The sequence below is a fragment of the Rhinolophus sinicus genome, chromosome X (genome assembly GCF_036562045.2).
Source record: "Rhinolophus sinicus isolate RSC01 chromosome X, ASM3656204v1, whole genome shotgun sequence".
Classification (NCBI taxonomy): domain Eukaryota; kingdom Metazoa; phylum Chordata; class Mammalia; order Chiroptera; family Rhinolophidae; genus Rhinolophus; species Rhinolophus sinicus.
In genome coordinates this window covers 18,297,030-18,314,103 of record NC_133768.1, presented here as the reverse complement: position 1 = coordinate 18,314,103, position 17,074 = coordinate 18,297,030, and the positions used below count along the sequence as shown (strand labels likewise).

At 41.4% G+C, this 17,074-nt stretch overlaps 1 pseudogene; it reads right to left on the bottom strand.

Moving 5' to 3' along the window:
• Window positions 1–6: 6 nt before the first annotated feature.
• LOC109435731 (actin, cytoplasmic 2) lies at window positions 7–1,104 on the bottom strand (annotated as a pseudogene).
• Between the last annotated feature and the right edge of the window lie 15,970 nt (window positions 1,105–17,074).

The window sequence follows — 17,074 nt, the reverse complement described above, 5'->3', positions numbered from 1 at the left end:
GTCCGCTTAGCAGCATTTGCGGTGGATGATGGAGGGGCCTGACTCATCATAGTTCCGCCTGCTGACCTACCCCTGCTGGAAGGTGGACAGCGAGGCCAGGATGGAGCCCCCACCCACAGCGAGTACTCGTGCTCTGGCGGGGCCATGATCTTGATCTTCGTGGTGCTGAGAGCCAGGGCTGTGATCTCCTGCATCGTATCGGCGATGCTGGGGTACATGGTGGCCCCACCAGACAGCATCGTGTTGGCATGCAGGTCTTTCTGGTTGTTGACGTCACACTTCATGATGGAGTTGATACGGTCCCATGGATGCTGCAGGATTCCATACCCAGGAAGGAGGGCTGGAAGAGTGCCCCTGGATACCAGAACCACTTGTTGCCAATGGTGATCACCTGCCCATTTGGCAGCTCATAGCTCTTCTCCCGGGATGAGGAGGACACGGTGGTGGCCATTTTCTGTGCGAAGTCCAGGGTGACATAGCAGAGCTTCTCCTTGATGTCACGCATAATTTCCTGCTCAGCAGTGGTGGTGAAGCTGTAGCCACGCTCCAGGAGGATCTTCAGGAGGTAGTTGGTAAGGTCTGGCCAGCCAGGTCCAGACGCAGGATGGGTGGGGGAGGGCATACCCATTGTAGATGGGCAGAGTGTGTGTGGACCTGTTCTCAGAGTCCGTAACAATACCAGTGGTGTGACCAGAGGCGTGCAGGGACAGCATGGCCTGGATGGCCACATAGGCGTACATGGCCGGAGTGCGAAGGTCTCCAACAGGATCTGCATCACCATTTCACGGTGAGCCTTGGGGTTTAGGGAGGCCTCAGTCAACATCCATGGGGTGCTCCTTAGGGGCCACACACAGCTCGTTGTAGAAGATATAGTGCCAGATTTCCTCCATGTCATCCCAGTTGGTGACAATGCTGTGCTCAATGGGGTACTGGAGGGTCGGGATGCCATGCTTGCTTTGGGCCTTTTCACCCATGTTGCTGGTCTTTGGCACCATGCCCACCATAATGCCCTGGTGTTGAGGGCACCGAATGATGGATGGGAACACGGCCCAAGGGGGCATCATCCCCAGCAAAACTAGCTTTGCACATGCCAGAGCCATTCGTCAATAAGCATGGCGATTGCTTCTTCCCTTGCAGTTGGTGGAGGCAGTGGTCGTAGGGCATGGAGGAGTAGACAATGGAGTAGTGAGAGGCCGAGGAGTACGAGCTGGTTGTGGCGAATGAGTGTCCTGTGATTTTTGAATATCCCATGGTTAAGTACATGGTTCCAATCACAGCTATGAAATAATAATGATAAAGTGGTACATCCTTCACCCAGCTTTCTTCAGGATCTTTAGGTTATACTTGAGGAGCTCTATAGTAGTTGTGCTGCTGGTTTCTGTGTGATTCACCATAACTGCTCAGCTGCTTATGGGGTCAGAGTCATGGGTTTGATTCCCTGGTGAAACAGTTGTCTTTGTTCTGGTTCTTCGCCACTCACTTAACTCTGGCTAGTGTCCTTGAAAATGTTGATCAGAATTGGAATTGAGTGAAGATGTCTGGAACAAGTTCAACACTCTAACAAAGAAAACATTTCAAGAGCGCAGCTTACTAAAAGTGGGTCGGTAGGTGTCAACTTCTCATGCAAAGGACAATGTGATGATGATAATGTGTGATGTGAATGATATTTAATCTCATAGGTATATGTGGGTCAACAGTTTCACTCTCCATCAGCATTGGGTTCATAGTTTGGAAAATTAAACTGTGTCCCACGTTTGATCTCAATCTGTGCTAGATTTGTAGGCGCAATTGAGATGGCTTTGAAATTTATTAAGTTAATTATTAATTCAGCTCTTTTGATTTTCAGGATGAAATTAATTCTAGATTTTTATACTTGCCTCAGATATAGCTTTGGGAGTTCTGGGGATACATTGAAAATATTGCCCATTAATTTCTCCTGAGTCTTAGACTCTTATCCCAAATCTGACAAATTTCATCTTGGTTTTATAATAATCTCTAGCTAGGTGTAAACAACTTAACCTATAGGGTGTTTGTGTCAGTACAAATTTGCTCTTATGATTTACATTCTAATAGAGGTTATGAAAACAGATCTTGGGAGTTATTTCCTTTATGGCAAGATGCTGTGCTTTTAAGAAAACAATTTGGTAAAAAGGTTTTCTGTATGTAGAGGTACAACAGACCCGCTCTTTACAGTAAATAGTAATTGGTAAAATGACTTGGTAGAGACAAGGGGGCAAGGAGAGGAAACTCATGCTTTTCCCGGATTTGAATGATGATTTTATTACTCAAAGATTAAAGAAGAAAGTGGATTTGCCTTAAAGCATTTGGGATTTGAGATAAAAAATTTTAAAAATGCTCTATCATAATGCAGCATTTCATAGTTTTTCAGAGGTTAAATAAACTGTGCAGTAGGTTTAGTCAGAGAAAGGGGAATTTGGCAGAGTACCAGCTGATTATATTAATAAGACACCTATCGCCCTGGCTGCCCAGTCTGTCTTACTTGTGTCATTTATTACATTTAGGATGAGGGCCTCCCTAAACATCTTTAGGGATGAGGGCCTCCCTAAACATTTTGTATTTTCCTTTCATCAGGAAAAATCCAAGGAAATTTTTAGGGAGAACCTGAGATACCATGCCTGATGGCTTTTATTTGTCCTGTTTGTTTGCCCCTTTGGTTTATTACAAGGGAGAAAGCCTTAGAGTGTTAGGACACTCATGGAGGAGAATTTCGAGGCTCTACATACATTTATCTGAGAACCTGTCAAGTGCCAGGTGTGCTGCAGGTAAATTCACATATCCCAGTAGTCCTCTGACTTTTAGGAAAGTGAGGTTCAAAGAGATGATCTATTTGCCCAGGATCACACAGCAATGAAATGGGAGTCAGGTTAGTCTGACTCCAAAGCCCGAGTTCTTTTCACTGCACCACATTATCTTTCAAAATGTGAAAGTAAAGTATTGAGTCCCACCTGCATGTTCACCAGGCACTTTCACCTCCTGGGAGAGAACAGAGCATGGTGGTTAAAAGGGCAGGCCCTGGAGGTAGGAGGCCTGGGTTCAAGTTTCACATCTGCTAATTCACAGCCATGTGACCCTGAGCAAGTTGCATGCCCTCTCTGTGCCTCATTTCTTCCTCTGTATACAAGGGCAGTAATGTTAGTACCTACACAACAGGAATGAGCAACGAGAACAAGGCCTAACACGTGGTGGGGACCAGGTTAGTATTTATCACTAAGCCTCATGATGACACTGTCTTACAGGTGAGGAACTGACTAACTTGCCTGGAATGGTACAGTCAGAAGGGAGTAACACAGATGGAATGGGGTTTGAGCCCAGGCTGATGATATGTCCAAGGCTCTTTCCGCTACGTCTCATCTGAGGATGATCAGGAGTCATCAGGAATTAGAATTAGGGAGGATACAGCGAACTCTTCCAAGTCCCTGAAATGTTTGCAGTGGTCTCTGAGCACACACAAAAAAGAAAAGAAAAACAATAAGAAAATGCACGCAGTGAACATAGGGGTAGAGTGAATTGGGTAAAGGGGGTCAAATATATGGTAATAGAAGGAAGCTATACTTTGGGTGGTGAGCACGCAATACAGTATACAGATACCAATTTATAATGTTGTATACTGAAATTTATATAATGTTATTAACCAGTCTTACCTCAATAAATTAGAAGAAGAAGAAGAAATGCATGCAACAGCTGTTCTCAGGGGGTATATGAAATTCAGCGTCCATTACCAGAAGGTTCTGATTTCTAGTTCTGGCTCAGGAAGCTGGTTATGATGGAGCCCTCACAGCTGTCTTACTCAGTATTTTCCCCTAGAACCTGACTCACTGCAGCCTGCATCTCCTTTCTCCCTGCCCAAGACAAGCCCTGGCATTGCTGTGGAGACAGTAAGGTCTGATCGCTGTGAAGTGACCGTGATTTGGGTCTCCTTGCAGAACTCCTTATATTAGTTGTTGGGTTGTCAAAACTTTGGAGAAGATGGCCTTAGTACTGGTCGCCAAGCCCCTTCTGACTGTTGGTTCCCATGTGAGTGGGTGGCTGGGGCAGGGACGGGAGGCATTCCCCAAGCTTCTGAGCAGGAAAAAGTAAGGGTCATGTTGTCACCTCCTACCAAGTCTTCCCCTCTCTCCCCTTTGTTTTCTGTCCTTGGTAGGCAAGGGTCATTTTCCATTCACATGTAAAGGGACCACTATTCACACAAGGTACTTAAATACAGATCTCTCCACATGTTTCTGATGGAATTTATTTTTTTTTTGGTGGGGGGAAGGGAACAGGACTTTATTGGGGAACAGTGCGTACTTCCAGGACTTTTTTTTCCAAGTCAAGTTGTTGTCCTTTCAATCTTAGTTGTGGAAGGCGCAGCTCAGCTCCAGGTCCAGTTGCCGTTGCTAGTTGCAGGGGGCACAGCCCACCATCCCTTGCAGGAGTCGAACTGGCAACCTTGTGGTTGAGAGGATGCGCTACAACCAACTGAGCCATCTGGGAGGCAGCTCAGCTCAAGGTGCCGTGTTCAATCTTAGTTGCAGGGGGCGCTGCCCACCATCCCTTGTGGGACTCAAGGAACTGAACTGGCAACCTTGTGGTTGAGAGCCCACTGGCCCATGTGGGAATCGAACTGGCAGCCTTTGGAGTTAGGAGCATGGAGCTCTAACCACCTGAGCCACCGGGCCGGCCCCCGTTTCGTTTCTTTTCTTTTTTAAATATATTGGCGTGACAATTGTTAGTAAAATTACATAGATTTCAGGTGTACAATTCTGTATTACATCATCTGTAAATCCCATTCTGTGTTCACCACCCAGAGTCAGTTCTCCTTGGCCCCCGTTTCTGATGGAATTTGATTTGAGGTCCTAGTTAGCCCTCAAATCTCCATTCCTCCTGCTTGCCCTGTTTTCTTCCTCTCCTCTGTTTCATCGAAATGAATAATAATGGTACCCCGAAGAGACCTGCTCCTTTTCCTTCTTGCCTGTTGAGCACCTCTTGACACCCTCAGCTTCAGGACTTGGCTCCCACTTGGCGTTCTCCATTCTGCCACTAAGAGTGTTAAGACACTCACAGAATAGCAATTTCAAGGCTCTCCATATTCTCGACTGTGGAGAGGATCAAAACTACATGCTCTGAGCACCCATCGAGGCCTAGGTGTGGTGTGGGTAAACTTGCATATCCCAGGAGCCTCTGACACAGTGCTTCTGATTACCATCCACCTCCTGCTCTTCTGTTAAGGATTGGTTCAAGCTCTACCTCCTCTGCAACTAGGCTGATCTGTCTGTCTGAGCTGCCCCGTTGGCATCTATCATAGAGCCCCTGAGGCAGACATGTCAGCACCTCTGTCATACAGCTCCCTCAACTCACGCTGCTGATTCCTGTAAACACAAATAATTGGCACCTCGCTGGGAACAGTCATTTTCCTGCCTGTGGGGTTTTTCTGGTGGGGTTATACTCAGCCCATGTGCAGGGCAAGTGAATGCGCCAGAAGCAGCCCTCAGAAAATGATGACAAGTTGATGCATACATTCCACAGCTTCCTCACCTTTTGCTTGGATAGCTCTGAGGCCATGTTCTACTGTATGTCCTAGAGCAGGGGTGTCCAAACTTCTTTCAAAGTTTTTTACCAAGGGCCATATGCGGTAAAATACACAAACAGCCGGGCCACTCACTCAAGGTGAAGTACGTATTGCCTCACCTGGTTTATTTAAGTAAACTAAATATATTTTTGGAATTTGCTGCGGGCCAATTAACAATGGATCGCGGGCCGCAGTTGGCCCACAGGCCGCAGTTTGGACACCGCTGTCCTAGAGGTACCCGGCAGGATGGAGCCTCAATTGTCCACAGCAGTAACCTGCTCAGTAATGTACCCTTTATTGGCTTCTTTTCTCTTCCCTGGCTCACTTCCTGTCACCCTTAGCAGAGCTTTCTGGGATCATCTCCAAAGTAAACTACTTGTACCTGAATCTGCTTCTGGAAAAATCCAACTCAGACAGACTCTTTCGATTGTCTTTTAATGTGATTGTTTTCCACAACTTTGTTGCAAATTCTTTTGTGGAGTGGGGTAGAAACTTCCTTTTCTTGATTCAACAATATTTATGGAGCACTTGATGTGTCTGAGACACTACTGGATTATACAGAAACTTCAAAATTGAATGACGTAGTACTTGACCTCTAGGAATTGTGACACGAAAATGGAGGTCAAAATAGCAATCTCAAAATCGCTTTCCAGTTTCTTTCTCTTGTTTCTTAATTGGTATGCTAACTGAAACAAAGAAAATGATGGTATGGTAACACTAGATTTAGAGGTTACATATTGTTCACGATTCACTGTTAGCAGTATTCGGTGATCCTCTGAATAAAAAAATACTGATAATTCTACACGGCTAAAGCATCAGATATCATTTTATCTCATGTTCTTTTCCAATCTTTATATTCACAATACTATAACAGATGGCAGAGCATAGATACAATTTTGAATTCTGCTTTTAAATTATCACTCTATGTATGTTTCCATTTTTAGACAGGCTTCATAATTATTGTAAGTAATTTAGAGTAGTGTACTGAGCTGATGTATCATAAATTAAAGAATAGTTTTCATATTATGTAATATTTAGATTATATACAACTTTTTACTATTACATATAATACTTCAATGAAAATCTGCCGACAGCTTTTTTTTCTTTTGATTGAAATATTTCCTTTTTTGGTTGTTTCCATGTCTTGGCCACTGTAAACAAAGCTGCAATGAACATTGGAGCACACGATTCTTTATCTCTAAATGTTTTCAGATTTTTTGCGTAGATACCCAGGAGAGGGATTGCTGGGTCATATGGCAATTCTATACGTAATTTTTTGAGGACCCTCCACACTGCCTTTCATAACGGCTGCACTAGTCTGCATTCCCACCAACAGAAGTTGTGGTATATATACACAATGGAATACTGTTCGGCAGTAAGAAAAGATGAAATAGGACCATTTGTGACAACATGGGTGGATCTTGAGATTATAATGCTGAGCGAAATAAGTCAGACAGAAAAAGCAGAGAACCATGTGATTTCACTGATATGTGGTATATAAACCAAAAACAATAAAAGAACAAGACAAACAAATGAGAAACAAAAACTCATAGACACAGACAATGGTTTAGTGGTTACCAGAGGGTAAGGGGGATGGGAGGTGGGAGATGAGGGTAAGGGGGATCGAATATATGGTGATGGAAGGAGAACTGACTCTGGGTGATGAACACACAATGGGATTTATAGATGATGTAATACAGAATTGTACACCTGAAATGTATGTAATTTTACTAACAATTGTCACCCCAATAAATTAAAAAAAAAAGAAAAGAAATATTTCCTTTTTATAAGTTCTCAGAAACAGGATGATGAGCTGCAAAGAGGCTGAATATTTTTGTAGCTCTTCTTGTCTCTGACACTTCTGTTCTTTGCAGTACCTAGAGCAGAGAGAGCTGTTTAAATCTCCATGTTACAGAAAGTGGAGAGATGGAAAAAGTTACTAGATGTCTCTTAGCACTTTTTGCTATTACCCCAATAACGTGGATTAACGTAAGAGGCCAGTTAGCAATCACACTGGGAATCACGAGGAGTCTGGCCCTAAGGAGCAGATATAGGGCATCTGAACAGGACCATGCTCTTGGGAACAAGGGTCCCAGTGCACATCCGGGTGAGATGTGGGCAGGGCTCCCAGTAGCATGAGGCCGACAGATGGGAATACTGTCTGCCAGGTTTTGACTAGGACTGTGCTTAGCTTCCTGGCCTTGGTGGACTTGCTCAGGTCAGGCAGGAGCTCGTAGCAACTGTGTGTTTCCTAGAGCTGGGCTGCAATTTGAATGTGTCATCGTTTGCTTTGGTGATCCCTGACTCACCTGGCATGGTAACGACTGACTGATGGTCAGAAGGAGAAATTCTGGATGTTCCTTGCCTACTGGGAACCATTGTCTGCTTCAGAAAATCGCTGATACCCCGAACTCTGTGGTTTTAATTTAATCAATACACAGGACAAATAAACAGTTCAAGGCAGTTTCTAGATACCTGTTTGATTAAGTAATTGGTTAGTTACTTCATTCCTTATTAAACACCTATAAGCATGTTTTGAGGGGTTATCGCGTGCTAGTCATTGTTTCAGGTGCTAGGAATACAAAGATCAATCAGACTTGATACCAGCCCTTGTGGGAGTGGTCTGTGATACAGTACTACACTGTAACTGTATTATTCTTCTGAATGAAAACAGAAGTCAAAACTCCAAATTCATTTTGTAGTTTATAATCCTGCAATTTCCAAAAAGGACTTAAAAATCATAACCTAGGTCATGTCCTGACCAGCCCTGTATGATCTCACTTATATGTGGAATCTAAAATCATCAAACTCATAGAAACAGTAGATTGATGGTTGTGACGGGGTAGGGTGGGAGAAATGGGGGGATTTTGGTTAAAGGGTTCAAATTTTTAGTCAGAAGTTGAATAAGTTCCATACAGCATGGTGATTATAGTTGACAATACTGTATTGTATACTTGAAAAATTGCTATGAGAGTAAATCTTAAATGTCCTCACCATAACAAACAACAAAATGATAATTGTGTGAGGTGAAAGATGTTAACTAACCTTATTGTGGTAAACATCTGGCAACATACAAGTATACATGTCAGTCATCACATTGTATATCTTAAACTGATACAATGTCATATGTCAATTTTGTTTCAATAAAGCTGGGGGACAGGGATACACGAAAGAGTTTGGGGAATATAATCAATAATGTAAAGATTTTGTAGGGTATCTGATGGACACTTGTCTTATTAGGGAGACCACTTTAGGGATAGTGTAGATGCCTGACCACTGCACTGTACACCTGAAGCTGAATAATAATGAATGTCAACTATAATTTTATATATATATATACACACACTCAGTGGATGTGGAGTACAGCATAAGGAATATAGTCAATGGAACTGTAACAGCTATATACGATGTCAGAGGGGTAGTAGTTTGGGGGAGGGGAGTTATCACTTTGTGAGGGGTGTAAATGTCTAACTATTACATTGTTGTATACACCTGAATCTAATTAAAAAATCTGGGTGAAATTAACAAAATAAAAAGAAAATACTTTTAATTTTTTTAAAGTTTATTGGGGTGACAATTGTTAGTAAAATTACATAGATTTCAGGTGTACAATTCTGTATTACATCATCCATAAATCCCATTGTGTGTTCACCACCCAGAGTCAGTTCTCCTTCCATCACCATATATATATTTTTTAAAATTTATTTATTTATTTATTTTTTTATTACATTTATTGGGGTGACAATTGTTAGTAAAATTACATACATTTCAGGTGTATAATTCTGTATTACATCATCTATAAATCACATTGTGTGTTCATCACCCAGAGTCAGTTCTCCTTCCATCACCATATATTTGATCCCCCTTTACCCTCATCTCCCACCCCCCACCCCCTTACCCTCTGGTAACCACTAAACTATTGTCTGTGTCTATGAGTGTTTGTTTCTCATTTGTTTGTCTTCTTCTTTGGTTGTTTTTGGTTTATATACCACATATCAGTGAAATAACATGGTTCTCTGCTTTTTCTGTCTGACTTATTTTGCTCAGTATTACACTCTCAAGATCCATCCATGTTGTCACAAATGGTACTATTCATCTTTTCTTACCGCCGAATAATATTCTATTGTGTATATATACCACAACTTCTTTATCCATTCATCTATTGAAGGACATTTTGGTTGTTTCCATGTCTTGGCCGCCGTACATAAAGCTGCAATGAACATTGGAGCACACATGTCTTTATGTATAAATGTTTTCAGATTTTTTGGGTAGATACCCAGGAGAGGGATTGCTGGGTCATATGGTAATTCTATTCATCATTTTTTGAGGAACCTCCACACTGCCTTCCATTGTGGCTGCACCAATCTGCATTCCTACCAACAGTGTATGAGGGTTCCTTTTTCTCCACAGCCTCTCCAACACTTCTTACTATTTGTCTTGTTGATGATAGCCGTTCTGACTGGGGTGAGGTGATATCTCATTGTGGTTTTTATTTGCATTTCTCTGATGATTAGTGATGTTGAGCATTTTTTCATATGTCTATTTGCCATTTGTATGTCCTCTTTGGAGAAAGGTCTCTTCAGGTCCTCTGCCCATTTTTCAATTGGGTTGTTTGTTTTTTTGTTGTTGAGTTGCATGAGTTCCTTGTATATTTTGGATATTAGCTCCTTATCGGAGGCACTGTTTGCAAAAATCTTCTCCCATTCAGTTGTTTGCCTCTTTATTTTGTTGATGGTTTCTTTTGCTGTGCAGAAGCTTTTAAGTTTCATATAGTCCCATTCGTTTATTTTAGCTTTTACTTCCCTTGCCTTTGGAGTCAAATTCATAAAATGCTCTTTGAACCCAAGGTCCATAAGTTTAGTACCTATGTTTTCTTCTATGCAGTTTACTGTGTCAGGTCTTATGCTTAAGTCTTTGATCCATTTTGAATTAATTTTGGTATATCATACTTTTAATTTTTAAATTTAATTTTAAGGTTGATTTTCTTTATGCCATTGTATTTCAAGGTTGAAACCATTGCTTATTTATGTCTCTGATTTACAGTCTTTAAAGAGGTTTTTAAAAAAAGACTCTGTTTTGTGAGGACAGTTTTCAACCTGGGAAAACCTTACATACTCTTTTTACTGATTATGGCACGAAAATATTAGGTGTGTTGATGTTTTTACCTGAGTGAACACCTTTTCATAACTATTAGGCATATTGAACTTGGCTAGAGTGTTATGGGAGAATTTTAGGTAAGATGAGTTAATTAAGGGCTAGGATGGACCGAGTAATTGAAGACAACATCATCTTCTTTCCTGAACTTTAGGACAAAGTGTATCGGCTTTTTTCCTTCCATATCCTCCCACCCTTCTGCAGGTCCTCTAGGGACATTTCTGTCTTGACTTCAATGTGATTGTCCTTATCCAGTGCAAGAGAGGAAAATAATTTTTCATCTACCCTCTTAGGATTGGTATATGGGGTTTGCAAATTAAACTGTCAAAATACAAGTTAACAGGACAAAAAAAGTTTATTTATGCATGTAACATGCATATATGTGGGAGAATTCAATGATGAGTAACTCAAAGTGGTGGTTATAATTTGGGGCTTATATACCATGTTAACAAAGGGCAACAAATTGGGGAGAAGTGACTAGACAAAGGAAAGGGGGATTTGGGTTCCTGGGTGTGGTGAGTTGTGGCAAGGCAACTAAGAAATGTATGGTAGATATGGGTTGTTTAGTAAGGTTTGTTATGTGTAGGTAAGAGTCATTCTTCTCCTTCTGGTACAGGACAGGGGAATACCTTTGCAAATGGAGATTTATGTCACCTTTACAAGGGGAAATTTATGCCCTGCTTTTAGGTAAAAAGGGGGAGGGCAGATAGTTCTCCCATGTCTGCTGTTTCTTGTCTTCAGTTCAAACTAATTCTTATGACAAAGTGTCATCTTTTGAGGTGGCATATTCTGATCTCCTTTACCAGTATTTCTTTAATGTTTTCTTTCTTCTTCTAAAGTTTTAATATGCACATTGGAAGGGATTAGGTGGGAAAGTGTCTAGAGAATCTTCTATTATAGACCAATTCTGAAGTAACAGTTCCCTGAAGTCTCCTCTAATGTGAGTAGTCAATAAAAAATGTCTAGTTATGCATAGTTTTATGTACTTTTTTTTTTTGCACACACGACACTAACTTTATTCATATTGTAGATTTCTCTAGAAATGTTCTGCACCAAAGGGAGAGAGTTGAGTGGCATGTGGGAGGAGGGCAGGGGATTGGGGAGAGGAGCTTTGAGGGAGGGGGCCGGAAGGGTGGGGGCCAGAGTGTGGGTCAGGGAGGCAGGACAGGGCAGCAGGAGCTAGGGCTTGGAAAGCAGGGGCAGCTGGGTGTGGCAGCCCCTCCACCCTGTTCTGTCCACAGAGACATGTTAGGAGCATCCCGAATGGCGAGAGATGGGGGCCAGGGAACTCCAGCAGGAGAAGGCACTGGCTGTGATAACTGCCCGTGACTTTCCTCCTCCTGCCCGGCTGCCAGCTCCCCCACGGGATGCCCCCAGGCTCTGGCAGGCACAAGGCTGGGCAGACCTGCCTCTTCCCACTACCCCTACCTTCCCTACACACTCCTCTTGGAAGGGCTGAGCATGCCCAGGAGGGGCCAAGATGCGGGTGGGGGACCGCAGAGTGGATACACAGATAGATGCTCACACAGGCAAGAAAGAGGGAATGGAGGCTGGCTGCCCACCGAGGGGACTCCCGGGGGCTCACTGGGGCAAGGCCTTGAGGATGACATTCACCTCCTCCGCCACAGCTGTCAGGGCAAATTCAAACTGGTCCTTAGAGCGGACAAGGCCAGGCCGCTGGTCACGGACATGCTCCAGGGTGGCAGCAATGTCAATGTCCTTCACTCCTTTGGCCATGCGGTTCAGTACCATGTCGATGAGAACGTAGGCGCCAGTGCGCCCTGCACCATCGCTGCAGTGCACGATGATGGGGCAGGAGTGTCCCCGGTAGCACTTGTTCACCTTCCTGTGCAGTCTTAAAAAGGGTCCATGTTGGGTGGAGGGATGGGCCCAGCAAGACAGTCCTGGTTTGGGGTGTCTAGAAGGGGGCGGCTGGAGGTCAGAGGCCAGGCTCCCGGTCAGCCTAGAGGGTCTGCCTCCCAAGACCCGGGGCCCCAGGAGGAGGGCTGAGGAAGTTTTATGTACTTTTTAGTTAACTTTCAATTTTAAATAAAAAATGTAGCTCTGGTCTGTTTTTTTCACCATCTTAGGAGCATTGTAGTTTTGAAGCTAATTAAAGCATCTGATGTAGTTCCTATCTTCTTGTCTCAAGTGTTTACCCAGCTGGTCAGAGGGAAAGAGAGAAATTGAGTCACAGTGGTGCTCAATAAGTTGTTTGGACTTGGAAGATGAGTTGGTGGCAAATAGATTAATCCTTTTAGACAAAATTATCCTGGAAACAATTAACTTAAGTCACTTAAACATGAACTTTCCTTACTTATTAAATTAAAGGAATATCCAAATAAGTGACAACATGGTTTTTTAAAACAGTAATTTTGAAATGTAATATGTTAAATTCGGGAGAATAGCTAATTTTTTTTGCTTCACCAATGACAATTGTGAAAGATCACAAGACAAGTAAATAAATATTGCCCTGCTGTTTATTCTTGGATGATATGGGTTTGTAAAGATTTGTAGACTCTGGATTCAGATATTCTGGGTTCAAAAACCCACTCTGTATATGATCTTTAACAGACTAAAGTTTAGGGATTTAGTGCAGTGGGCCATTGCATAAATAGAGCTTTATAGAATCTTAGGGATTTGATAACTGATTGTACGTCTTACTGAATTCAAACAAAACACAGTGATTTCAGGATGTGTTATTTGGATCCTTCAGTCTGTGGGCCCTAAGACTTTCAGGTGTTTATTGGGCACAGCTATAACCATTGCTTGATTCTTTTTAATGACATACATTGTATTTAATACAACAATACTGAGAAAATGCTCGGTATAAGATGAGCAAGACAACAGCCCCACAGAACCCCTTGGCACATGTTCTCCAACAGAAGGTGGTTATTACTGGAAGAAGGTATGGAGTAAGCATGCAGAAAGGAAAAACTATAGCTATCGTAGTTTCCTAAAGGTACATCCAGGTAGAGTGATAAGATGGAGAAGACCTTAGAAGTGTAACCCAGTAGGCCACAACCCCGGCTGTACATTAGAAACGCAGGAGGAGTGTTAAGAATGGTTCTTGCCTAGGGCAACAAAAGCAAAAATAAACCAATGGGACCATATCCAACCGAAAAGCTTTTGCACAGCGAAGGAAACCATCAACAAAAACAAAAAGACAGCCTGCTGAATGGGAGAAGATATTCACAAATGACATACCCAATAAGGGGTTAATACCTAAAATATATAAAGAACTCATACAACTCATTATCAAAACAAACAAACAAACAAAAAAACAATCCGATTAAAGAATGGGCAGAGGACTTCAACAGACATTTCTCCAAGGAAGACATACAGACGGCCAACAGATATATGAAAAGGTGCTCCACATCACTAATCATCAGGGACACGCAAATCAAAACCACAGTGAGACATTACCTCTCACCTGTCAGAATGGCTATTATCAAAAAGTCAACAAATAACAAATGTTGACAAGAACATGAAGAGATGGGAACCCTCTTGCGCTGTTGGTGGGATTGTAAATTGGTGCAGCCACTATGGAAAACAGTATGGAGGTGCCTCAAAAAATTAAAAATAGAAAGAACTACCATATGACCCAGCAATTCCACTTCTGGGCATTTATCCAAAGAAATCCAAATCACTAATTTGAAGAGATACTCGCATCCATATGTTCACTGCAGCATTATTTACAATAATCAAGATATGGAAGCAACCTAGGTGTCCACTGATAGATGAATGGGTAAAGAAGATGTGATTATATAATAGAGTATTATTCAGCAGCAAAAAGAATAAATCTTGCCATTTGCGACAACACGGATGGACCTAGAAGGTATTAATGCTAAGTGAAATAAGTCAGATAGAGAAAGACAAATGCCATATGATTTCACTTATGTGTGGATTCTGAAAAACAAAAATAAATGAACAAACAAAATAAAACAGAAACAGAGTCATAGATACAGAGAACAAATGGCTGGTTGTCAGAGGGGAGGGTAGTAGGAGATGGGTGAAAAAAGTGAAGGGGAATAAGAGGTATAAATTCCAGTTATAAAATAAATAAATCACTGTGATATAATATACAGCACAGGGAATATAGTCAATAATATCCTAATAACTTTGTATGATGACAGATGTTTAATAGATGTATTGTGGTGATCACATCATAAGTTATAGAAATGTCTAATCACTATGTTGTTCACCTGAAACTAATATAATATTGTATGTCAACTATAATTTAAAAAATTAAAAATAAAGACAATCAGAGTTTAAAAAATAAAGAATTGTCCTTGCCAAAGATATTTGACTGAGGTGGAGCCTGGGCATTGGAATTTTTAAAACGCTTTCCAGGAATTCTAATGTACAACCGGGGCTGAAGATGACTAATGTAAACCAAGTCTAACTTTTCGGAAATGTACAAATGTTATAACGGATTTCCCTAGGCTATGCAGTTAATATGTGGTGGGGCTAGCTCTAGGTCTGGTGCTTTTTCTATTACACCATCTTCTCTGCTTCATTACCTTGGCAAATTCTTTCTCCCTCTTCTTTGTCCTCATTCACAGTCCTACCTTTTGACTTGACAAAGCAGTCTTCTGGCAATGAAATGGTGTGTTTTGGCTCCAAGAGGTAAATTACTTCTTACGGACAAGCACTTTTCCTCCAAGGGGAGCATATTTTACTTACCCTACTTCACAGCACCATTGGGGTTCCACAGAGATGTCAAGCAGCAGGAATTCTTTGGGGGATAAAGAAGGCATTGTATTAAAAGGGCATGACTGCTCTTTGCAAATACAAAGAGAAAACAAATTTCGGAGCCTCCTGAATCTTGTACATTTTGATTTGGAAATGAATTCTGAGTTCTTGGGTTTTTTCTGGAGCATGACTTATTTATAAGAGAAAAGTCTTTCAAAAAAGTCTGCTTTGCAGGACTTGTAGGCCTCTGATGAGCTTTTAAAGAGTGGTATTACAGAGGTGTTTGTGAGACTGGTAAAGGTTACATGGGGAAGATGTGGAATTATTTCCTTTCTAATGATTCTTTCCTTTTTAAAATTAAACAATATTAAAAATTTAAAATTATATAGAAAAGAGAGGAGAATATGAAGAATAACTGTACCCGCCTCTAGCTTTTTGAAATCTTAATAACATAATATAATAATGCAATACAATTTAATGTAATATAATTGGTATATAAACAGTTTTTACTCTAAAAATTTTCAAAAATACAATACAGTCATTTGAGGCATAATTACATTTTGGCCAATGATGGACTGCATATATGACAGTGGTCCTATAACTTTATAATGGAGCTGAAATTCCTACTGCCTCATGATGATAGGCATAGTAAAGTCATAGTGCAAAGGATGGAAAAATCCACAAGTCTGTGGTTGAGATGGCAAACAACCTTAACCTGGGCGGGGATGAGGATGGCATTGAGTTGCTCCGATAGGTAGTTCCTGAGGAATTGACTAGTGAGGAGTTGTGGGAGCTAGAACAGGAATGCATCGCTGAAAAGGAAACTGCGTGAGAAGAAAAGAACCCCACCCCAAAATTCCCAGTGAAGGGTGTAGAAGAAGCTTTTGCTGACCTCAACAAGCTCCTTACAAAGTTTGAAAACATGGACCCCCAACACTGAAAGGTTTTCATTCATACAATAGAGAGGAATGTTCATGGTGTGTTATCTGCTTACAAGCAAATCTATGATGGAGAAAAGAAACAAACCAAGCAAACCACTGTGGACATATTTCTGAAAAGAGTGACAACTCAGAAAGAGCCTGAGGCAGGCCCTTCAGGAGGTGTTCCAAAAGAAGGCGTTGTCATCATAGGAGATGACAGCTCTGTGTGTGTCGTTGCCCCTGAAGACCTTCCAGTGGGAGAAGCTGTGGAGATGAGAGACAGTGATATTCATGATCCTGGCTCTGTGTAGGCCTAGACTAGTGTGTGTGTGTGTGTTAGTTTTTAACAAAAATGTTTAAAAAGTAAAAAATTAAAAATTTTGAAAGTAGAAAAAACTTAATAGAATAAGGATATAAAGAGAAAATATTTTTGTACAGCTGTACAATGTTTTAAGTGTTATAAAAGAGTTAAAAAGTTAAAAAAATCAAAAAGTTTATATAGTAAAGTAAAAAAGTTACAGTAAGCTAAGGGTAATTTACTATTGAAGAAAGAAAATATTTTAAATAAATGTAGTGTAACGTCAGTACACAGTGTTTATAAAGTTTACAGCAGTGTACTGTGATGGAGCAATCAACATTTTGCCAATCTAGTTTTCACCTATCCCCCTCCATCTCCTTTTGTTACACTGCTAGAATATTTTTAAAGAAAATCCTAGAAATTAACCAGTTTCAGTTG